Source organism: Pongo abelii, chromosome 6 (assembly GCF_028885655.2).
Source record: "Pongo abelii isolate AG06213 chromosome 6, NHGRI_mPonAbe1-v2.0_pri, whole genome shotgun sequence".
NCBI lineage: Eukaryota > Metazoa > Chordata > Mammalia > Primates > Hominidae > Pongo > Pongo abelii.
The window spans coordinates 134,014,707-134,040,823 of NC_071991.2; the positions used below are offsets into that span (position 1 = coordinate 134,014,707).

Consider the following 26,117-nt stretch of genomic DNA (forward strand, 5'->3'; position numbering starts at 1 on the left):
ACAAAGTGTAATCCAGAGCAATGTCCTAATAAGAGGTGAAGCCAGCTGGACTTCCTGGGTCGAGTGGGGACTTGGAGAACTTTTCTTTCTAGCTAGAGGATTGTAAACGCACCAATCAGTGCTCTGTGTCTAGCTAAAGGATTGTAAACGCATCAGTGAGCACTCTGTAAAAACGCACCAATCAGCGCTCTGGGTCTAGCTAAAGGATTGTAAATGCACCAATCAGCACTCTGTAAAAATGCACCAAATCAGCACTCTGTGTCTAGCTAAAGGATTGTAAATGCACTAATCAGCACTCTGTAAAATGGACCAATCAGCCCTCTGTAAAATGGATCAATCAGCAGGATGTGGGAAGGGATAAATAAGGGAATAAAAGCTGGCCACCCCAGCCAGCAGCAGCAACCCACTCGAGTCCCCTTCCACACTGTGGAAGCTTTGCTCTTCACAATAAACCTTGCTGTTGCTCACTCTTGGGTCTGCACCACTTTTAAGAGCTGTAACACTCGCTGCGAAGGCCTGCAGCTTCATTCTTGAAGTCAGCAAGACCACGAACCCACTGGAAGGAAGAAACTCCGGACATGCCATCTTTAAGAGCTGTAACACTCACTGCAAAGGTCTGTGGCTTCATTCTTGAAGTCAGTGAGACCAAGAACCAACCGCAAGGAACCAATTCCAGACACACTAACTCTCTTCAATTCTATGAACATGAGCAAGCAGTAGGAGAAATTTAACTAACAGAAGTTGGTTTATGAGGCTAAGGTAAAAAGCTATCTTTATAACATAAAATTGCAAAGTGAAACAAGTGCTGATGAAGAAGTGTTCTTTCTACAGAAAGAACATACGTTAATTTAACATACATTAATTTAAAAATACTTTATTGATAAAAAATACTGACCATCATTTAAGCTTTCAGTGAGTTGTTATCTTTTTTTTCTGGTGGATGGTCTTGCCTTGATGTTGATGGCTCCTGATGGATCAGGGTGATGGCTTATAAATGGTGGGGTAGCTGTGAACATTTTCAAAAATAACAGTGAAGATTGCCGCATCAATGTACTCTTCCTTTCACAAAATAATTATCTGAAGCATGCAATGCTATTTGGTAGCATTTTACCCATAATGGAACTTTTTTTCAAATTTGGAGTCAATCCTCTTAAAACCTACTACTGCCTTTATTAACTATTTTTATAATATTTTAAATCTTTTAAAAATCATTTCAACAATGTTCACAACACCTTTACCAGGAATGGTTTCTATCTAAAGAAACCATATTCTTTCATCATCCATAAACAACTCCTCATCCATTCATATTTGACCAGAGATTGCAGCAATTTAGTCACATTTTCAAACTTCACTTCTAGTTCTAGTTCTCTTGCTGTTTCTCCCACATCTGCAGTTCCTCTTTCCACTGAAGTCTGATACTCTCAAAGTCATCATGAGAGTTGGAATAACTTCTTCCAAACTCCTGTTAATGTTGATATTTTGACCTCTTCCCATGAATAGTGAATGTTCTTAATGGCATGTGGAATACTGAATTCTTCTCAGAAGGTTTTCAATTTATTTTGCCCAGATCCATCATAGGGATCACTATCTATGGCAGCTATAGCCTTAGGAAATGTTTTTCTTAAACAATAACACTTGATTTAAAAAATCTTATTTGTATATGTGTATGGGTTACAAGTGTAATTTTGTTATGTGACTAGATAGCATCTTGGTGAAGTCAGGGCTTTTAGGATATCCATTACTCAAATAATGTATATTGTACTTATTAAAGAATTCTCATCATCAGCTCCCTAGCCCTGCAAATCTTCCAATTTTCAACTGTCTATTTTACATCCATGCAAACGTCTATGCAATATTTAGCTCTCACTTATAAGTGAGAATATGCAGTATTCGTCTTTCTGTGACTGACTTCTTTCACTTAAGATAATGGCCTCCAATTTAACCCATGTTGCTGCAAAAGACTTGAAACTTGAAATTACTTGATAATGCATGGGCTACAGAAGGGATATTGTATTAGCAAGCATGAGAACATTAATTTCCTTGTGTTCTTTCTACACCCAGTTTTTTGAGAGTTTTAATTACAAAAGAATGTTGAATTTTATCAAATGCTTTTTTACCGTCAATTGAAATGATCATATGGTTTTAGTTCTTCATTCTGTAGATAGGATGTATCACATTGATTGATTTGCTTATGTTGAACCATCCTTGCATCCCAAGGATAAATCCTACTTGGTCATGATAAATGATATTTTCAATGTATTGTTGAATTTGATTTACTAGTATTTTGTTGAGGATTTTTGCATCAATATTCATCAGAGATATTGGTCACTAGTTTTCATTTTGTGATTTGTCTTAGTCTGGTTTTGGTACAGAGTACTACTGGCCTTGTAGAATAAGTTTGGAAGTGTTACCTCCTCCTTTTGAAATAGTTTGAGTAGCACTGGTATTCATTCTTCTTTAAATGTTTGATAGAATTCAGCAGTAAAGCCATCAGGTCCCAGGCTTTTCTTGACTGGGAGACTCTTTATTATGGGTTTAATATTGTTACTTTTTATTGATCTGTTCAGGTTTTGATTTCTTCATGGTTCCATTTTCATAGGTTGTATGTGTCTAGGAATTTGTCCCTTTCTTCTAGATTTTTCAATTTGTTGTCATGTAGCTGTTAAGAGTAGCCACTAAGGACCTTAGTTATCTAAGCATTTCTGCAGTTATCAGTTGTAATGTTTCCTTTTTTATCTTTGATTTTATTGATTGGGATTTTTTCCCCTTTATTCTCAATTAGCCAGGCTAAAGGTTTGTCCACTTTGTTCAACCTTTAAAAAAAAAAAACAACACTTTTTGCTTCCTTGATCTTTTGTATTTTTTAACTTCACTTTCATTTATTTCTGTCCTGACCTTTATTATTTTTTCCTACTAATTTTGGGTTTGGTTTGCTCCTGCTTTTCTAGTTCTTTAAGATGCATCATTAGATTATTTGAAGTTTTTCTTCTTTTCTGATGTAGCATTTATAGCTATGAGCTTCCTTCTTAGTACTGCTTTCGCTATATACCAGAGGTTTTGATATGTTGTGTTTCTATTATATTTCAAGGAATTTTTCAATTTCTTTCTTCATTTCCTCCTTGACTTACTGGTCATCCAGGAGCATATTGTTTAATTTCCATGTATTTGTATAGTTTCTAAAATTCCTCTTGTTATTGATTTGTAGTTTTATTCCATTGTATCAGAGAAGAAACTTGATATTATTTCAATTTTTTGAATGATTCAAAACTTGTTTTGTGACCTAACATATGGTCTATCCTTGAGAATGATATCTGTGCTGAGGAAAATAATGTGTATTCTGCATCCATTGGATGAAATGTTCTGTAAATATTTATTAGATCCACTTGGTCTATCATTCAGATTAAGTCCGATGCTTCTTTATTGATTTTCTGTCTGGAAGATCTGTCCAAGGCTGAAAGTGAGGTGTTGAAGTCTTCAGCTATGATTGCATTGGAATCTCCTCTCTAATTCTTATAATATTTGCTTTGTACATCTGAGTGCTCAAGTGCTGGGTGTATATACATTTAAAATAGTTATATCTTCTTGTTGAATTGACCCCTCTATTATTATATAGTGACTTTCTTTGTCTTTTCATAAGTTTTTGTCTTGAAGTCTATTTTGTCTGATAGAAGTTGAGCTACTCCTACTCTTTTTTGGCATGGATTCTTTTTCCAACCCTTTATTTTCAGTCTATGTATGTCTTTAGAGGAAAAAAATGTTTCTTGTAGACAACAGATTAATGCATCTTGCTTTTTTAAACATTTAGCCCCTCTATGTCTTTTGACTGGTGAGTTTAATCCAATCAATTTGAGTTTACATTCAATGTTATTATTGATAAGTAATAACTTATTTCTGCCATTTTGCTATATGTTTTCTGGTTGTTTTGTGGTTTTCTCTTCGTTCTTTCTTTCCTTCCTGTCTTCTTTTATTGAAGGTGATTTTCTCTGGTGATATGATTTAGTTTCTTGTTTTTGATTTTTTATTTATCCATTGTATATTTTTTGGTTTGAGATTACCATGAGGCTTGAAAATACTATCTTATAACCTCTTATTTTAAGCTGATAAGAACTTAACACTATGCATAAACAAACAAGCAAAAAGAAAACAAATAAAAATTCTATGCTTTAACTTCGTTTCACCGCTTTTTAACTTTTTGTTGTGTCTATATCTTATTGTACTGTCCATGTTTTGAAAAGTTGTTGTAGTTATTATATTCAGTCAGTACATTGTTTATTTTTTCCTGCTTAGGACAAGAGTAGTTCACATGCCACAGTTACAGTGTTATATTATTCTGTGTTTTTTCTGTATGCTTACTATGACTAGTGAGTTTTGAACCTTCAGGTGATTATTTATTTCCCCTTAAGGCCCTTTTCTTTCTGATTAAATTACTCCCTTTATCATTTGTAGGACAAGTCTGTTGATGATGAAATCCCTCAGCTCTTGTTTCTCTGGGAAAGTTTTTATTTCTCCTTGATATTTAAAGGATATTTTCACTGGACACAATATTCTAGAATATTTTGTTTTGTTTTGTTTTTTTCCTTAAGCACTTTACATATGTCGTGTCTTCCCTCCTGGCCTGTAAGATTTCCACTGAAAAGTCTGTTGCCAGACATATTGGAGCTCCATTTTATTTTCTTTATTTATTTTCTTGCTGTTTTTGGAATCATTTTTTAATCCTTGATCTTTGGGGGTTTGATTATTAAATGCCTTGTGGTAGTCTTTTTTGGATCAATTCTGCTTGGCATTCTACAACCTTCTTGTATTTGGATATTGATATCTTTCTCTAGCTTTGGGAAGTTCTCTGTTATTATCCCTTTGAATAAATTTTCTTCCTCTGTCTCTGTCCCTACCTCCTCTTTAAGGAACAATAGCTCTTAGATTTGCTGTTTTGAGGCTATTTTGTAGATCCTGTTGGCATGCTTTATTGCTTTTTATTATTTATTCTTTAATCTCCTCTGACTGTGTATTTTCAAATAGCCTAACTTCAAGCTCTCTAATTCTGCTTGATCAATCCTGCTATTGAAGACACTGATGCATTCTTCAGTATGCCAATTACATTTTTCAGTTCCAGAATATTTACTTGATTCTTTCAAATTATTTCAATCTGTTTGTAAAATTTATCTGATAGAATTCTGATTTCCTTCTCTGTGTTGTCCTGAATTTCTTTGAGTTTCCTCAATACAGATACTTTGACTTGTCTGTCTGAAAGGTCACATATCTCTGTTTCTCCTAGATTGGCTCCTGGATCTTTATTTCCTTTATTTGGTGGGTTCATGTTTTCATGGATTGTCTTGATGGTTGTCTGTATTTGGGCATTGAACAGTTAGGTATTTATTGTAGTCTTTGCAGTCTGGGCTTGTTTGTACCCATCCTTCTTGGGAAGGCTTTCCAGATATTCAAGAGGACCCCAAAACCCATAACCTTAATCTATTGATAAGAAAACCATTAAATACACTCAGATTAGGGGACATACTGTAAGATACCTGACCAATACTCCTCAAGACTGCCAAGATCATAAAAAACAAGTAAAGACTGATAAAAATATCATAGGCCATGGGAAAATGGAGAAACATGAAAACTAAAAATAATGTGGTACCCTGGATTAGATCTTGGAACAGAAAGAGGGTATTAACTAATGGTAAAACTGATGAAACATAAATAGGCTGGAATTCAGTTAATAGTAACTCACCAATATCAATTTCTTAGTTTTGACAAATATAACAAAATGAGGTAAGATACTAACAATAAGGGAATTAGATAAGGCATATGCAAGATTTCTTCATATTATACTTGTAACTATATTGTAAATCCAAAACTATTCTAAAAGACACTTCATTTAAAACATAAAACAATTTTTTAAAATAAATTGTTTTAAATGTAGGTAAACAACATCCCATTACTGTAAAGTTGAATTAACAGTATTTTATACTTGAAGCAAACATGGAAAAAGAAGAGAGAATGTTGTCTTATTTTGACTGAGCATATATTAGCTAGTTAGTCTTAAATATTTAAGTAATTAATCCTCAAAAAAGTACAGTCACTGGGCTGTTTAACAACATAACACAGAGATTTCATAATTTTGTTCCATGTGGAATATCTTTTATGCTTGGTTTCAGTTAGGAAATTACTTTTTATTACAGCAGGTTAGGGGCTGTTAAACTACTGTCATTGCCACAGTGTTGGGCAGATCCTAGAGAATAATCAAACAAATAGAAAGCCCTTGGATGCTGACCATAGAGCAGAGTGCCACATTGCATGAACAGATGCCTTTTTTTAAAAAATTAAAGCAGGCAGCTGGCATTCTACAGGGTATGTTGGGGAGAAACAATCTTCTTAGCAGTCGTGTAGAAAACTGCATTTAAAATCTAAAGTGTGAATAACTGTTGATACAGAGAGCAAGAATTCTGATGAGAAATGCTAACTCAGCACTTCTTGCCAGGTTTGCAGCAGCATGAGACAGAAGGAAGAAAATCTGCAAAGCTTGAGTGAAAAAGTGGAAGGAACAGAGAAAATTACATGAGTAATCTCAGCTTCAGGTTTCTACCAGTTTCTTGGAAAAATACTAAATTCAAAATGAGTACCTAAACTATAATTTGTGTATGAATATTTGTGTTTAGCTATGATGAGCTATATGTTGTTCCCATTCTGTTGCCTTTTAAACATTCTCAATTGAATAATAAGATCAAGTGTAACTATTGATAGATATTTTGTTGTTGTTGTTCGTGGACATATCACAGCACCTAGAACAATGTCTGGCACAAAATAAATGCTAAGTAAATATTTGGTGAAGAGCAAAATGAATGATATCTCCTACTGGTGCCACGGGCTACTGATGTCTCTCAGTGAGGGCAGGGAGTCTTAGAGGCCGCAGAGAAGGAAAGTGTGTCTCTAGCCAATTTTTATTATTGGAACATCTGATAATTCCCTCTTGCTGGGCCACTAGGCTTTCCTGTTGTTGTCAGCAGAGCCCCTGTTTTATCTAGAGGAAGAATGACCTACTGGGCCAATGTTTTAGTCAGTTTCAGCTGCTATAACAAAATACAATAGACTGTGTAGTTTAAACAACCGACATTTATTTTCTTCCAGCTCTAGATTCTGGAGGTCTGAAATCAGGATGCCAGCACCATGGTCAGGTTCTGCTCAGGGCTCTTTTCCTGGCTCACATGTGATTCCCCTCTCAGTGTGTTTTCAAATGGCCTTTCCACAGGGCATGCAAATGAAGAGAGAGAGAGAGTGTTTTCAAATGGCCTTTCCACAGGGCATGCAAATGAAGAGGGAGGGAGTGGGAGGGAGAGAGAGAAAAGAATGAAGAGGGGTGAGGGGAGAGGGAGGGAGGGAGAGAGAGAGGGAGAGAAGAGAGTGTCCAATCTGTCTTTCTCCTCTTAGAACTATTTCCATCATGAGGGTTCTGCCCTGTAACTTCATTTAAACCTAATAACCTCTCAAAGACCCTACTTCCAAATACCATCACACTGGAGGTTAGGGCTCCACTATATGAATTTTGGGGAATACAAACATTCATTCCATAATAGCCACCTTCTGTTGCCAGCTTGAGCAGCTTGAGTGTCTAGAGATGCTGGGCCTGGGTCACCTTTCTTTGGGTAGGAGGTCCTATGAAGCTTTGATATTATGTCATTCCTTTAGTCCTTGGGTCTTTAATCAGTTTGCCTTCCTCTTCCCATTTTTTTCAGTGTTCTCTTTTAATTGCCTCTTGCATTATTTCCAGAATTTTTAGTTGTACTTAACAAGAATGAGCAGGGAGAAATGAGTCTATGCTGACTTGTTCTCACCGGAAAGTGCATTTAATTTTGAAGTCCACAGAAAGCTCAGCTAAATCTCAATGTCTTATTGCCATAAGCTTCCCACAATTATTCAACAACTTCAAGTCCAGTGGTTTTCCTGCTGTGATGTCAATAGCCAGAACAAACTACCTTCGCCTAGGGAGTCCCTGAGCTAAGTATTCTGTTAATAAAACCAACTTATAAGTTCTGTTCTTAAGCTACTTGATTACTGTGAGAGTGAACTCACTATATCAGAGAGCAAAAAGTGGAAAATTACTTTAAAGGGTTAATATTGGTCATTTTAATCTCATTGGCATAAAAATGTGCTCTGAGTTGTCTTATGGAATTTTCCTCTCTCTCCTTGGCAAGCTTGAGTCTCTTAATTTTGATTTCTTTTAGTTTTATTCAGAGAATTAAGATATCATTTGTGTTTGTATAAAAATGTTTTAACTGAGCTTATTATGCTTGAAAAGAAGTGACAATAACTATTTTGACTTATTACTTTCTGTCTGGTTAGGATAATCAAACATTCAGCAAGGAAGAATCAAAGCACCGTAGGTGGTATAAATGAGCATGAGAAAGAGCTTCCGAAAAATCTCTTCCAAATAGAGAACACATCCAGCTCCCTTCTCTCCCCTCTTCCCACCACCCACATTCTCCCCCTACTTTTAGACTATTCCTGAACCAGGAAGTAAAAGTTGTGAGTGGGAAGGGGTGGGGAGTGTGTATGTGTAACCAACAAGGGAATTTATTCTTTTGATGAATCATGATTGTACTATAATCACATATTCCCACATGCAGTCCTGAATTCCTGTGCCAGCATTCAACTCCCTTTGCAAAGCTGGCACCTTCTATTTCCTTCACCAGCATTTCAAGCAAAATGATATATCAGAAAATTAGAGCTATAAAGAGCCCTTAGATGCTCAAATTCCAGTGTCTCACTTACTGAAGAGAAATGGAGGACCTGGAACATTGTGGAAATCATTCAATTTCATATTCTTCTTATAGGCAGAGCTAGAGTTAGAAGCCCTATATTCTGGCTCCTGGGCCAGTGCTCTTTCTATGATATCAGGATGTCTCAGTTGTAGCCACCATAGCTCTCATGCTTTAACAAATATATTCAGTAAAGCTAGGAGTAGGTGAGAGGCTACCTCACTGCTGCGTAGGACTATAAAAATGTCAAAAAAAAATAAACAGGCAAACAAGTGATGACTGTAGCTGTAAAAACACAACTTGAAACATACACTCAATGCTATGATTCCTATGACTGGTACTCTGTGTATTCCCACATCTCTTTCATCTTTACTACTTCTTCTTTGTCTTTGTCTTTTTCTTTTTTTTTTTTTTTTTTGGATGGAGTCTTGCTCTGTTGCCCAGACTGGAGTGCAGTGGCATGATCTTGGCTCACTGCAAGCTCTGCCTCCCGGGTTCACGCCATTCTCCTGCTTCAGCCTCCCAAGTAGCTGGGACCACAGGCTCCCACCACCACGCCCGGCTAATTTTTTGTAGTTTTAGTAGAGACGGTGTTTCACCGTGTTAGTCAGGATGGTCTTGATCTCCTGACCTTGTGATCCACCCACCTCGGCCTCCCAAAGTGCTGGGATTACAGGCTCTTCTTTTTTTTTATTTTTTGCTTATAATGATAGGGACATTATAGGAGCTACAGGGGTATTTTTGTTTTAATATTAAAAATATTTCTACTGGAATAGGACAAAATGTCTCACAGCCAAAACCCAGGGACTTAAGGGAAAAGTCTAATAGCCAGACCAAGCAGAAGGTTCCCATTTCCCCATATGCCCAACTTTAACAGAGGCCCTAGCATGTGGGAAATATATGAATCTTTGAATGATATTTCCTATGATAAAGGCCTGTTTTATTCCAGGTTTTGTATATTAGAACAAAGAAATTGATGCAGATATTATTAGAGTGTTTAGCAATAATATGGAAAGAAGTCACAAAGTCTGTTAAGTTAACCATACATCAGAGCAGGATCAGAACCTGATATCTGAAGAGTTGGAATCCCACCTCTGAAACGAGGAGTTGTACCTGGGAGAGAAACAATATTATTAATTGGAAAATATTCCCTATAATGCTAGGATTAAATAAAAATGGATAAAATAAAAATGTACAAGACCAAACACTTCTTCATTTCTATATGGACCTGAATATCATCCTGTCTGGATGAAAAAGAGTAATCATAGTCAAGAGTAGGTACACTCATGGCAAATTAAGCAAGATTTGATTTTTAGCCATGGTGAGTTTGCAGACTAATTGCTCTAATATGTGAGGTGAATGAGGAGCTTATACAGAAACACAGGCAGATTTTGAAAGCATATCAGAGATCAAGGTGGTTTGACATAAGTTGGGAAACTATAAAGTTAATTCTGCTGATAAGGGGAATTTTCTCAGAGAGACAGAGAAAAGCTGAGGAAATAGAAATAAATTATTTTTAAGTGCTGTCTAATTATATAGCTATGGAAAAAAATTGTAAAGCTGTTGGAAAAAGTTGAAAAAAATTAGAATAAGCATATTTGAATATCTGAAAGATGATCATGTGGCATTGGGATTAGACATCTAGAGGATGTCACTGAAAGAACTAGGACCAGTGGGGAAAGTTACATGAAAACATATTTATGTGAACACGAGGAAAAAGTTTCCAAGAGCAAAAAGTGTTCAAAATAATAGTAGCTTTAGAAATGAGTAGTTTACTCTTATCATTGGTGGGATTCAAATATAGGCTTAATGTCATAATGAAAGCAGCATAAGGATGTATTAGTCCGTTTGCATTGCTATAAAGCAATACCTAAGACTGGGTAATTTTAAAAAGAAAAGAGGTTTGTTTGACTCATGGCTCTGCAGGTTGTACAAGAAGCATGGCACCAGCATCTGCTGTGCTTCCGGTGAGGGCTTCAGGAAGCTTTCACTTACAACGGAAGGCAAGTGGAGACAGTGTGTCACATGGTGAGAGAGGGAGCAAGACAGAGAGGAGATGCCAGGGTCTTTTTAACAATCAGATCCCATAGCAACTAATAGAGCGAGAACTCACTCATTACTGCCAGGATGGCACCAAGCCCATCATGAGGAATCCACACTCATTACCCAAATAACTCCCAATAGATCCCACCTCCAACACTGGGGAATCACATTTCAACATGAGATTTTTGGAGGGGACAGATATCCAAACTATATCAAAGGGGAGAATTCAAGAGTCTAACAGATTCGTAACTATAAAGTTCTTAATAAACCCTCACACAACAAAACTCAGCCTGCTATGACTTTGTGGAACTCTTAAGATTACTCTGGCTAGTTGAGCATTAGGAAAACAACAAGACCCTGGTTGGCCCTTTCAACCTCCATTCCAGAAACAGTAACTCAGTATCTTTAGGAACTATGTGCAGATTTTGACACCAGTGTTTCACATCAACCTGACTGTCTTAATTTCTCAGATTCAGTAAATGTCTGTATTCCCTCAGGAGAGCTACATCTAAGTGTTTGTGTTTATATAAATACACACATAATTATATATTGTTCACAATGGAAAACATAAATGGAACCCTTGCTAGTGGATATAACAAATACCTATTACATAAATCAGGTTCTTGGTAGGAAACATAACTCCCTCCAGATGGTTCAAATTAAGAGACTTTAATGAAGGGACTGCTTACAGAATTGTGGGTTGCATTAAGGTAACCAGGGAAAATTCTGAGGCCAGCAGTAGCTGGAAGCTATTATTGCTGCTAAGGATGAAGGTATCAGTGAGAGATCAATATTCCAGGAGCCCATGAAATCCCAAGGAGCTGCAGACTCTTCTGTGGACAGGGAAGTTGATAGCTACTGCCCTGCTTCACCAGGAATGAAGCAACAAGAACTTCTTTGCTTATTTGCTGTCCCCTCTTACTCTGTGATCTTCCAATGCCACTCTGTGGTCAATTCCTACCAGATGTCAGCCCAGCAAAGGGAGCCCTGCTAAAGCAAGGCTGGAAATGACAGAGAATGAATCTGGATGATCAAAGGTCAAATGAAGAGCAGCCAGCAAGCCAATAAGAGACAACAGCTGAAATGTAGCCCTCAGCCGTGACATATATTGCTAGACGTTGATTAGATGTGTGTTTTATTCTTGTTATTGTTTGTAATTTTTATTTTGTTCTTTTTTTCTCTCTTTTTTTAATTTTATTATTATTATACTTTAAGTTTTAGGATACATGTGCACAATGTGCAGGTTAGTTACATATGTATACATGTGTCATGCTGGTGTGCTGCACCCATTAACTCGTCATTTAGCATTAGGTATATCTCTTAATGCTATCACTTCCCCCTCCCCCCACCCCACAACAGTCCCCAGAGTGTGATGTTCCCCTTCCTGTGTCCGTGTGTTCTCATTGTTCAATTCCCACCTATGAGTGAGAACATGCGGTGTTTGGTTTCTTGTCCTTGCGATAGTTTACTCTGAGAATGATGATTTCCAATTTCATCCATGTCCCTACAAAGGACGTGAACTCATCATTTTTTATGGCTGCATAGTATTCCATGGTGTATATGTGCCACATTTTCTTAATCCAGTCTATCATTGTTGGACATTTGGGTTGGTTCCAAGTCTTTGCTATAGTGAATACTGCCACAATAAACATACGTGTGCATGAGTCTTTATAGCAGCATGATTTATAGTCCTTTGGGTATACACCCAGTAATGGGATGGCTGGGTCAAATGGTATTTCTAGTTCTAGATCCCTGAGGAATAGCCACACTGACTTCCACAATGGTTGAACTAGTTTACAGTCCCACCAACAGTGTAAAAGAGGAAAAAATGTTAAGGGCAGCCAGAGAGAAAGGTTGGGTTACACACAAAGGGAAGCCCATCAGACTGACAGCGGATCTCTCAGCAGAAACTCTACAAGCCAGAAGAGAGTGGGGGCCAATATTCAACATTCTTAAAGAAAAGAATTTTCAACCCAGAATTTCATATCCAGCCAAATTAAGCTTCATAAGTGAAGGAGAAATAAAATACTTTACAGACAAACAAATGCTGAGAGATTTTGTCACCATTAGGCCTGCCCTAAATTGCTCCTGAAGGAAGCACTAAACATGGAAAGAAACAACCAGTACCAGCCGCTGCAAAATTATGCCAAAATGTAAAGACCATCAAGACTAGGAAGAAACTGCATCAACTAACGAGCAAAATAACCAGCTAACATCATAATGACAGGATCAAATTCACACATAACAATATTAACTTTAAATGTAAATGGATTAAATGTTCCAATTAAAAGACACAGACTGGCAAATTGGATAAAGAGTCAAGACCCATCAGTGTGCTGTATTCAGGAAACCCATCTCACGTGCAGAGACACACATAGGCTCAAAATAAAAGGATGGAGGAAGATCTACCAAGCAAATGGAAAACAAAAAAAGGCAGGGGTTACAATCCTAGACTCTGATAAAACAGACTTTAAACTAACAAAGATCAAAAGAGACAAAGAAGGCCATTACATAGTGGTAAAGGGATCAATTCAACAAGAAGAGCTAACCTAAATATATATGCACCCAATACAGGAGCACCCAGATTCATAAAGCAAGTCCTGAGTGACCTACAAAGAGACTATTTTGTTCTTGTTGCTGTTTTCATAAGGCCTTTCAAGACAGGTTTGAGGTAGTGACTTCTTTTATATCTAGCAGCTCATTTCATGGAAGCACAAACCATATTCAGCTCTAATTTTCTCCTACATTGTCTTTCCTTTGGTTTTGTCGAAGTAAGATATTTCTCAACATTTCTCCTTACATTTGCCCCAAATGCTGCAAATCTGGTGACATTCTCTTTATCAGATAGTTGTATTGTTTATATTACTAATCTAATGATTGACCAATATGACTGCTGAACAAGTGATATAAAGTAATGATAAATTGTAGTAGCTACAATCTGCCTGTCATGCCAGCTGTTTAAACCAATGGAGTCATTACTAAAACATTGGGTGATATTCATGGACATAAGAAACTCAGTAATTTCAAGAACTGATCATTTTTGAAAGCATATCAAATATTGTATCTTAAGCCTTTGATGCTGACTTTTGCAAAACTGAATATTTGGAAAAAATACATATTCACTTCTTTTGAAGTTTCTCTTACACTGATTTCCCGAGATACTTCATATTTCAACCTAGAAATGTCTTTAGTTTTCTCTCTCTGCTTCCCTTTATTTAGTGTCCCCTAGTTTTCTCTTGTCTCTTCAGTCCTACATTCATCATCTAAACATTATTTCATAGTATTAATATTTAGACTTACAAGGCTTCTATAACACTGTAAATATGTTATTTAAAATAAGATCAATTTCATAGATTGGAGAATAGAAAGTAGAATTGTGGAGAGGGAAAAAAAGATCTTGTATTTCTAGAGTTTCCCAAAAATTTCAACACAAAAGTTAAGAGATAGTTTGCCCAGCACTTCATTCGGTCCCACATTACCAAGGCCTAAATCTGGCAAGAACACATATTGAATTACATAGAAAAAAATAACATCGGCCGGGCGTGGTGGCTCACACCTGTAATCCCAGTACTTTGGGAGGCCGAGGCAGGTGGATCACCTGAGGTCAGGAGTTTGAGACCAGCCTGGCCAACATGGCAAAATGCCATCTCTACTAAAAATGCCAAAATTAGCAAGGCGTGGTGGTGGGCGCCTGTAATCCCAGCTACTTGGAAGGCTGAGGAAGGAGAATCGCTTGAACCTGGGAGGCGGAGGTTGCAGTGAGCTGAGATCACACAACTGCACTACAGCCTGGGCGAAAGAGGAAAACTCCATCTCAAAAAAAAAAGAAAAAGAAAAAAAGGAAAAACAATATCTTCTTTAATGCTTCAAGATACAGGTTTACATTAATTGAGTGAAAGAACAATATATATTTATGTATCGATGATATTAATACATAAATATATATTTAACTCAGTTTTTTTATATCTATAACAAAATGGAACAAAATATTTTGTTATAGATATAAAAAAATTAATGAAAACTAAAATGAGTTCATGATCCTTAGCAAGAGTTTCAGAAAGAGAGGTATCTAGATAATTTAGGTTTTGTTAATATTTTCCCTTTATTTTTCTTTATAGTACTTGGTATTACTGAATATAAACCCAGGACATCCACGATATGGAAATAATATTAGAATTCACAGTAAAAGCAATAGGATAGGTAGCAAGAAGGATTCCTTTAGGAAAAGATGAACACTATGTAAATGACTAGAGGAAGGAACCAAGATAGGAAGGTCTTGGTTTTCAGACACATAAGCTTCTATTAGTGGAAGTTAGGACTGCCACGATACTGCTTTGATGGTGAGGTACATGGACCTAATTTCTCTCAATTATTGTGGGAACTTGTGATGTTTTTCTGACATTTCACAGTCATTAAAGAAGAGGGTTGTGTAAAACAGCGTTAGAGAGGATGGTCTCTTTTAATGTGGGTTACTACCAGCTTTTATTTCATTTCTATTTCCTCTCCAACCCTGTACGCTCTGCTAAAATTAAAAAACAAAGAATCAATTCCTCATTTCAAAGCAGGAAGAGGATCTTTTTCAGAGGACATATAATAAGGCCACTAAATCTCAGCTCATTTGGACCAGCCCATGGTGTCCTGGAAATGTAACAATCATACATAAATGTTTTATCAATTCTAATAATTTATTAATTATTCATATTTAACATTTTTACTTTAGAAAATGAGGTTACAACTTATTGAAAGTATTTAAAAATATCTGTAGGCCTACCATTGATACAGTTGTCGTTTCCTTAAACCTTCAAACTTGTTTTTGTTTGTTTGTTTTTGTCTTGGTAGCATGGCTTGACAACTATATCTAGTCAACATACAAACCAATAAGTTGTGACCCATTTGAGGGTAGAATATAGGTCTTGTTTGTTGTTTGAAAATTGTCCATTGATACCTTCAAGTAAGAGCAAAAAAGATCTTAAACTTAAAATTGTATATAATGGGGGCCAATAGGTTGGTTGAAAATTTTGTAAATATAAAGCATTTTGAAAATAAATACTACATTGTGCAAGCTCTGGTTAGCACATAAGTTGATGTTGCATGAAATAGGAAGATATTGGTGACACTGAGGTCACAATAGAAAAAGCAGTACTCATCTTGCTTTCTGCCATATACGACCACAAATTTTTACTATTTTAAGATATTGAATAACTAGCAACACATGTCTACAGTCCTTACCTTAAGGAGAAAAAAAGAGGTATCAAAGAGCTGATTTCAGAAAAATAAGTCAGTGAGACTTTTCAAAGCTCATTACTGCAAAAGAGGCAGCTATGCAGAAAAATAGTTCTAAAAATCTGCCCGGGGTCCCCTTGAGTCTGTTGCTGAATAATAAATTGTCTTTATATAAGGTGAAAGTTCATGAATCTAGGCAAAAAATAAAATAACAAAGACAGAGAAACTTAAAGATTGTCAATTTCTGAAGCTTACATAAGACTGGGATACATTCAAGTTTATCCAGAGTAGAAAATCCCCTTAGAATACCAGGGCATTTAATAAAAATCCCAGAAGAGTAAAATCTTAGAGTATGGCTAAAATAGCCCTGTAATAAAAGCTCCTAGATACCTTACCAAACAAATCTTAAAAATACCAAGTTAATTTGCAAGTAACATAATTGCCAGGCAAAATGAAATTTCATACACTATAAAGAAAACAGTAAAATCCAGTTGTGTAGTAAGAGAGCATCTACAAAGTCAAACATCAAATTAAAAAAAAATCACCAGACACATAAATAAACAGGAAAATGTGACCCATAACCAGAAGAAAATTCAGTCAATGAAAATAGACTCAGAATGGACAGAAATAAAGCAAATAAAGAAATAAAGCAATTAGCAGAAAGGAACTTGAAATAAATGTGATTAAAACTTGAGAAGACATGAACATACAAAGATAAATAGAAGATGTAAAAAGAGGCATGCACTACTTCTGGTGATCAAAAATATAGCATTTAATGTAAAGAAATTTGCATGAGAAAACATCAGTAAATCCGAAAACATAGCAATAGAAACTACCACAATGAAGCTGTGAGAGTAAAAATAAAGTGGAAAAAAAGCTGAACAGAGACTCAATTATCAATGGGAAAATAGCAGCCAACAAAGAAGTTGGAATTGGAAAGATGAAGGAAAATTATTTGAAGAATTAATGGCTAGGTCTTTCCCAAATATGATGGAAATTCTAAACACAGAGATCCAAGAATGTGGAAGAAACTCCAGCAGAATAGACACAAAATTGCACTATGATAAACTGTAATAAAATTCCTGAAAATAAATGATAAAGAAGTATTAAACACTGCCAGAGAAAAAGAGAGACAAAGAATTGCCACAAATTTCCCATTAGAAATCCAAGCCATTAGATAATGGAACAACATCTTTAAAAGGGTTAAAGAAACAACAGAAAACAAAACAAAAAAAACCCTGTCAACTGAAAATGCTACAGGAAGAGAAAATATCCTTAAAAAAAAAAAAAAAAAAAAAAAAAAAAAAAAAAGATACTTTGTGACACACATAAAACCTGAGAGAAATATTTGCCAGGAAACATCATGGCCCACTTAAAAATTACTCGAAAGATGTAAGTATGCCTGAAGTGTTGTTTGGTTTTGCTTTTTGTTTTGCTTTGTTTTATTTAAAGGAAGAAAATGTGGATCCCAGAAAAGTATGAAAGATTCATGGGGATCATGGAAAAAATTACAAGTTTTAGGAAGGATCTTTTAGTCAGATGACCTGCAGCAGGTACAAGAGAATGTGTCATTATCAGTAGCCAGTAAAAACTTAGAAAGTGCAAAGACAGGCCAAATGACTTCCTTCCTTTCTCTATTGGTTTACGATACGAGACAAAATAACATCCACCAGCATATCGTATTTCTAAACTCACCCAAACAAATTCCCTTGTGACACCTGTGGTCAAGACGGAAACATTTATGTATGATGACTATACACTTGAGTGTATTCTTAGTCAATTAAGGATTGTACTCTAAAAGTATTAGTAACAGAAAAACAGAAAAAATTAATAAACAGGATTTTTTGATAAGCATTTTCAATTATTGAAAGGAAAGTTTGTCTTAGAAGCTGATACTCTTTTACAATAGAAAATTTTTTTTTCTAATTAAGATAAATTTTATGCAGAGTAATGTTATGAAAAAATCATTGATTAAAGTATGCAAACTCTGCCTTTCAATAACTTATGACTTTCCTTATGTTAGTCTATTTCCCTGTGATTTTATAGTTTTTTTTGTGGGGGGGAGACGGAAATATGCACTATTTGGATTTTAAAAATCTCTAGACATTTTTACAGTTTCAATAATCTTTCTCTAAATTTCCATATAGTCACAAATCTCTTTTTGTCATTCAGCTACTTTTAAGTGGCAAGGTAAGACCACAGTTAATCCCTGGAACTGCATTCTCACAGTAAATCCATGGAACACTGAAGATGTAGTTTAAATTTGAAGCTCTGTTTAGTGTTTTATAATAACTTGTTTTTGCTAGATTTTTCTGAAGTGGTTAATAAACCTATTATAAACTCTGGGTAAAGGCAAATCCTTTAATTAAACACACCGAAACCGCCTAGGTACACACTGGATAAAAAATTAGAAGGCTTTTAAATATTTAAGAGGGAGGAATATAAATTGGTAAGAGAATATTATTGGAGAAGACAGGTTGCAGAAAGAATAGTGAAACAGAGATTAATTATTTCTCTCTCCTCCCCCAAAATAGTAGACATGATTACAAGTTGATAAAGTTCAAGGCATTATGATTGCTTCATCTTTGTCTAAGTTTTACTCCTCTTTCTTCAAGAACTTATTGATTTATAGAATATTTATTAGTGAAATATTAAAGGTGGGAGGTCTAGTATCTCTCTCTGTCTCTCTCTCTCTCTCTCTCACACACACACACACACACACACACACAGAGCCCACAAGTACTGCTCTTTCCCAAAGAAGCCTAAATATGTAGGCAAGACCTGAAACCAAGCAAACTGTGAGTATTCCAATGGAGACTTGTACAGGTGGTGAGGATTACACTGCTTCCATGACATATGGAGCCAAATATTTGAGGGTTATAAATATCCTTATTAGTCTCCGTATATTAAGGATTCTTAAATAGTAGTTTTATTAAATGAGCCAAATTTGAATTTTATTAATATTTATACTCAATATTACTTAAACACTTAAAAAATATTCTTCAAGTAAAAATTTATCCTGGAACTTTTCTTGATTGGGCAGTTAGATAATACTAGGAAGCATTGCCATCTGATTTCACCTAGGGCTTCACTGTCACCTCAAAATAATAACATTTCGGTCTCTGCTCATTCATGCATAAGAAACAGAAAGAATCTTATTTCATGACTTGAAATATAAAACTAAAGTTGTTCCTTTAAGAAAGAATTTTTTGAATCTATTAAGAGGCCCCAGGAGAAATGGAGGCACTCGGAAGTCTGGCTGTGGAGGAAGAAGTAAGAATATTAACTTCCATAGTTCAATTACTATCTATATCTTGGTGATGCTCAAATTTGTATCTCAAATCCAGATCACTCCCCTGAGATTTGGACCAACATGTCCCATTGCCTATTTTTATTTCTGCCCAGATGCTTCACAGGCAACTACACTGAACTGTGCAAAACTGGAACTTGTTTCCTCCTCTAAACCTTCTCTTCATCTTGGGTTTTCTATCTCTATGAAAGTCTCCAAACGAAAAAGTGGCTAAAATGAGGTGGGCAATGCTGCGACAGGCTGTGTTGGTAAGATAGGGGGAATAGTGTGATCTAACATGGACATGGTAGATCTTTCCATGAAAAGGCACTGGTCATTTTCTTACATCTGTTAAGAAAAGTTATGAAATATTTCAAATATATTTGTTTTGTTTTTGGTATTATCAAGTATTTTATCAAGCTTATTTTATATATTATCAAGTATTATGTCTCACAATTCCAAAAGTCATACATATTTCCCCCATTCTAGGATTTGCAATGGTATATAGCAATATTTGGAAGTGTAGTATAGCACAGGATACAGAATTTAGAAAGACTCCAGGGGCATGGGCTAACATGTTTAAGATGGCACCACCGCTTGCTAGATTCCCCAAAACAGAAACTATTTTCCTGGATTACTTATTCTCCCTCCTTCTGACTTCCAAGCAATCATCAACTACATTTGATTATGCCTTTCAAGTATTTACAAGAGTGTGGTGGGATTCTATTCACTGAAACCTACTCTTTTTTTTCTGCTCCAAGTTTCTCAGTCATGTGAGCATGCACAGAAGAAGCAGTAGCCAATAAGAAACAAGATATTATATGTGATTTTTAGTGATGTTCACCCCAAATGTATAGCTTTTCACTCCCCAGCCCCATGGCTTCCATATCATACTTTGAAGTTAAGTCTGTCTATGAACAATGAAATGTGAAGAGACATGACATGTATCATTTCCAGATGGATCCTTTAAAGGCCAAGGAGGGAATTCATCATGTCCCCTCTCACTTCTGTAGTGATCTGAGAACTGGGAAGCATATGCTAGCATGAAGCTTTACTATGTCAGCTTCCTGAGCAATTGTGATGAGCGGCAACCCCCATCAGCCCACATTGAACACGGACCAGGAATAAGAAATAACATTTTGATATGTTAAGCTTCCCACATTTTGGGTTTGTTCATCTTGACAATATAAACTAGTCCATCCTGACTGATGCTTATTATTTAAATAATAGTTGCGCACCTAATATTTATTTTTCTCCTATCCTCCATGGAGTGTTTCTCAGAAGACAATAGATTGAACAATTTGAAGAATAGCAGCTTAAGTGAAGTCTCTCATTTCTTTGACCATTAAGTGTGAAGTGCCTGAGACTATAGAGGAAACTGCAAACATGTCCTTCTTCACATGAAAGCAGGAAGGAGAAGAAATGAGAGCCAAGTGAAGGAGAAAGCCCCTTTTAAAATAGTCAGATCTCATGAGAACTAACTCACTATCACAAGAAAAAGATGGGGGAAAATGCTCCCATGATTCAATTATCTCCACCTTGTCCCTCCCACAACATGTGGGGATTATGGGAACTATAATCCAAGATGAAATTTAGCTGGGGACACAAAGCCAAGCCATGTCAATTTTCTTCATCCTTTTAGGAAAGGTAGATACTTAGAAACAGCATAGTTCCTCCTCCTTAGCAAATCTTCCCCTCTAATTTATTGGCATTTCTCACCTTAGTTTCACTAAAGAAACTGAGGTCATCATGACCCCCACCCCCCACAACTCTTAAGAGGGCTCCCTGACTCAGCCATAGTCGTCTTCTGTCAGCTTTTTATATTGCAACCCAAGTGATGTTTCTCTAAAAACACGTCTAAGCCTTCAGGATCCTTTTAAAAATCCTTCAGTGTTTTTTCTCATTGCCCTAAGATAAGGTACAAAATTCCCTACTAGGACCTATATGATTTTGCAATGTCTGGTTCTTCCTCTATTCTTGCCTTATCCTGCACCACTACTCATGATTTATTACTACCACCCTGAGCTTCTTTCAGTCATTCAAAAGCAGTATGTTCCTTATTGCCTCTAGGCAATTGCACTTACCATTCCACTTTATGGAATGATCTTCCTTTTCTTCACTGACTAGTACCCTACCAGTGCTTCAGGTTTTAAACTTAAGTGCCCGTTCCACTGGAAAATGTTGATGAACTGCTATTTGCAGAAATTATGGCAAAAGCAATCCTGGAACCATCTTGTACTTGGAAGGTTCTATTTCTCCCATCCTGACTTCTCTCCTATAAAAACTTAGAGATGTGAAGAACCAAAGGCAAGGGATGCTCTAGAATTTAGAGAGAAACTTGGTTTCATCTTTCCTAATATTATATATTAGTAGGATTGCAAATGTCACCTGAAGGTATTCACCTATAGAAATAAAGATCATGAAGGCTCACTTCAATTTTGTAATTGAAGGTCTTGGCCTGATCGGGTTCACAAAAAGGCCCATGCCCAGGATTCCATCCACATAAAGAATTATGGCTAAGGCCTTGTAATAATAAACAATGAATATTATTTTTGGACATTACTTTAGTCTTTTTTTTTGTAGATATACCATATTTTATTTTATTTTATTTTTTTGCCAAACCCCTACTGGTAGATATTTAGATTGTTTCTAGTTTGGACTATATTATATAATGTTTCAAGGTACTTTTTTTTTTACATTGTTAGTGTATCTTTTTTTGATTGTTTGTTTTTTGTTTTATTATTATTATACTTTAAGTTTTAGGGTATGTGTGCACAATGTACAGGTTAGTTACATATGTGTACATGTGCCATGCTGGTGTGCTGCACCCATTAACTCATCATTTAGCATTAGGTATATCTCCTAATGCTATCCCTCCCCCCTCCCCCCACCCCACAACAGTCCCCAGAGTGTGATGTTCCCCTTCCTGTGTCCATGTGTTCTCATTAATTCCCATCTATGAGTGAGAACATGCGGTGTTTGGTTTTTTGTCCTTGTGATAGTTTACTAAGAATGACGATTTCCAATTTCATCCATGTCCCTACAAAGGACATGAACTCATCATTTTTTATGGCTGTGTAGTATTCCATGGTGTATATGTGCCACATTTTCTTAATCCAGTCTATCATTGTTGGACATTTGGATTGGTTCCAAGTCTTTGCTATTGTGAATAGTACCGCAATAAACATACGCGTGCATGTGTCTTTATAGCAGCATGATTTATAGTCCTTTGGGTATATACCCAGTAATGGGATGGCTGGGTCAAATGGTATTTCTAGTTCTAGATCCCTGAGGAATCGCCATACTGACTTCCACAATGGTTGAACTAGTTTACAGTCCCACCAATGGTGTAAAAGAGTTCTTATTTCTCCACATCCTCTCCAGCACCTGTTGTTTCCTGACTTTTTAATGATTGCCATTCTAACTGGTGTGAGATGGTATCTCATTGTGGTTTTGATTTGCATTTCTCTGATGGCCAGTGATAATGAGCATTTTTTCATGTGTCTTTTGGCTGCATAAACCCCATTGTCTCAGCCCAAAATCTCCTTAAGCTGATAAGCAACTTCAGCAAAGTCTCAGGATACACAATCAATGTACAAAAATCAAAAGCATTCTTATACACCAATAACAGAAAAAGAGAGAGCCAAATCATGCGTGAACTCCCATTCACAATTGCTTCAAAGAGAATAAAATACTTAGGAATCCAACTTACAAGGGATGTGAAGGACCTCTTCAAGGAGAACTACAAACCACTGCTCAAGGAAATAAAAGAGGATACAAACAAATGGAAGAACATTCCTTGCTCATGGGTAGGAAGAATCAATATAGTGAAAATGGCCATACTGCCCAAGGTAATTTATAGATTCAATGCCATCCCCATCAAGCTACCAATGACTTTCTTCACAGAATTGGAAAAAACTACTTTAAAGTTCATATGGAACCAAAAAAGAGCCCACATCGCCAAGTCAATCCTAAGCCAAAAGAACAAAGCTGGAGGCATCACGCTATCTGACTTCAAACTATACTACAAGGCTACAGTAACCAAAACAGCATGGTACTGGTACCAAAACAGAGATATAGATCAATGGAACAGAACAGAGCCATCAGAAATAATGCCGCATATCTACAACTATCTGATCTTTGACAAACCTGAGAAAAACAAGCAATGGGGAAAGGATTCCCTATTTAATAAATGGTGCTGGGAAAACTGGCTAGCCATATGGAGAAAGCTGAAACTGGATCCCTTCCTTACACCTTATACAAAAATTAATAAGATGGATTAAAGACTTAAACGTTAGACCTAAAACCATAAAAACCCTAGAAGAAAACCTAGGCATTACCATTCAGGACATAGGCATGGGCAAGGACTTCATGTCTAAAACACCAAAAGCAATGGCAACAAAAGCCAAAATTGACAAATGGGGTCTAATTAAACTAAAGAGCTTCTGCACAGCAAAAGAAACTACCATCACAGTGAACAGGCAACCTACAAAATGGGAGAAAATTTTTGCAACCTACTCATCTGACAAAGGGCTAATATCCAGAATCTACAATGAACTCAAACAAATTTACAAGAAAAAAACAAACAACCCCATCAAAAAGTAGGCGAGGGATATTTTAGTCTTAAAGAAATGTTTGGTTACCTTAATCTATTCCTCTCTCCCAACTCCATTTAACTTATGTCTCCATTTTTTTCTTCATTAATTTTTTTATCTTTCACCCATGAGTACACTTATCATAATTGAATCATTTAGTTTGTTACTGTTCAAGTTGTTCTCCCATCTCCTTCCTCTTGTAACTACACCTATTGATAGAATAAACTATACCAATTATCCTCACTCATTCAACCTAGAGTCAATGATTTGATATGAATGATTTGACCCTACCTTAGTTTGTTATTCCAACTGACTCTTAGTGGTCAGGAAATTCCCTGTTATCCAAAGAGAGTAGCTCACACTCCCTTCTATGATTTCTCTGCAGTACAGTTATATGTCACTTAATAATGATAATACATTCTAAGAAATTGTATTGTGGTGTGAACATCATAGAGTACACTCACACAAACCCAGATGGTTTAGCCTACTGCATATCTAGGTTAGATGATAGAGCCTATTGCTCGTATGCTGCAAACCTGTACAGCATGTTAGTGCAGGCAACACTGTAGCAACAGTGACATATCTAAGGTACAGTAAATATAGGCAACACTGTGGCAACCGTGACATATCTAAACATATCTAAAGATAGGAAAGGTACAGTAAAAATGACGCAGAAAAGATAAAAAATAATATACCTGTACAGGGCACTTACCATGAATGCAGCTTGCAGGACTGTAAGTTGCTCTGGGTGAGTCAGTGAGTGAATGTGAAGGCCTATAATATTATTGTATTCTACTACAAACTTTATAAACACTGTGCACCTAGGCTACACTACATTTATTTGAAAATATTTTTTTCTTCAACAGTAAATTAACCTTTACTTAAATAACATTTTAACTTTATAAACTTTTAAGTTTTTTAACTTTTTGACTCTTTTATAATAACAGCTTAAAACACAAACACATTGTATAGCTATACAAAAATGTTTTCTTCTTTTATATCTCTATTCTGTGAGCTTTTTTATTTTTAGATTTTTTTTTACTTTTTAAACTTTTTTTGTTAAAAATTAAGACACAAACACGTTAGCCTAGGTCTACACAGGGTCAGGATCACCAGTATCACTGTCTTCTGCCTGCACATCCTGTCCCATTGGAGAGTTTTCAGGGGCAAAAACATGCATGGAGCTGTCATCTCCTGTGATAACAATGCCTTCTGGAATATCTCCCAAAGGACATGCCTGAGGCTGTTTTACAGTTAGCATATATTTGGTATACTCTAAAATGAAATTAAAAAGTATAGTAAATGCATAAACCAGTAACATAGTTGTTTATGTTATGTTTATGTTATTACCATTGCTGACCATAATGGACATACAACACTTTATGGTGCTATGGTTTTAAGGAATAGATGAGAGAGTTCTAATGCACTATGCTGGTGGTGAAATATCTTCCCAGGAATGATTGGATGACTGCAGATTACCAAGAAGGCTGGTGAATAGGTAACTATATTGCCTGTGAGGAACAACAGACTTAGAGTGACCAGGTCACTGCTTATTCTAAAATGCCCTTGCACCTCAGTGGTTGTATTCATGAGCTATTATATTTATGGATTTCCCAGACCACTGAAACCCAGAAACAAAAAGGATCATTTGGAAATTCCAGAATAGTAGATTAGCCTCAGGGTAAAACCAAACAAACAAATTTTATTAGTCTGTTTTCACACTGCTGATAAAGACATACCCGAGACTGAGCAAGAAGAAGGTTTAATTGGACTTACAGTTCCATGTGTCTGGGGAAGCCTCACAATCATAGTAGAAGGCAAGGAGGAGCAAGTCCCATCTTATACAGATGGCAGCAGGCAAAAAGAGAATGAGGAAGACACAAAAGTGGAAACTCCTGATAAAATCATGAGATCTCGTGAGTCTTATTCACTACCACGAGAACAGTATGGAGGAAACCGCCCCTGTGTTTCAATTGTCTCCCACAGGGTCCCTCCCACAACACGTGAGAATTATGGGAGTACAATTCAAGATGAGATTTGGGTGGGGACACAGCCAAACTATATTGTAAACAATAAAAAGGATGCCAGTAGCCAGGGAAAAGAGGCCTGTCTCAGCAAAAATCCAACAATGGCACTTGCATGCAGGGTCAATACTTACAGCCAGACACTTATTCTATGGCAACTGCTTACAGATCAGGAAGGTATATGGGAACA

At 36.2% G+C, this 26,117-nt stretch overlaps 1 long non-coding RNA gene across 1 annotated transcript in view; it reads right to left on the minus strand.

Moving 5' to 3' along the window:
• Window positions 1–25,824, minus strand: part of LOC134761798 (uncharacterized) — a 36,871-nt gene extending 11,047 nt beyond the window's left edge. The window contains exon 1 of the long non-coding RNA XR_010140938.1: window positions 25,680–25,824. This is a non-coding gene — a long non-coding RNA (uncharacterized LOC134761798). The remainder of the gene's footprint in view (window positions 1–25,679) is intronic.
• Window positions 25,825–26,117: the final 293 nt, after the last annotated feature.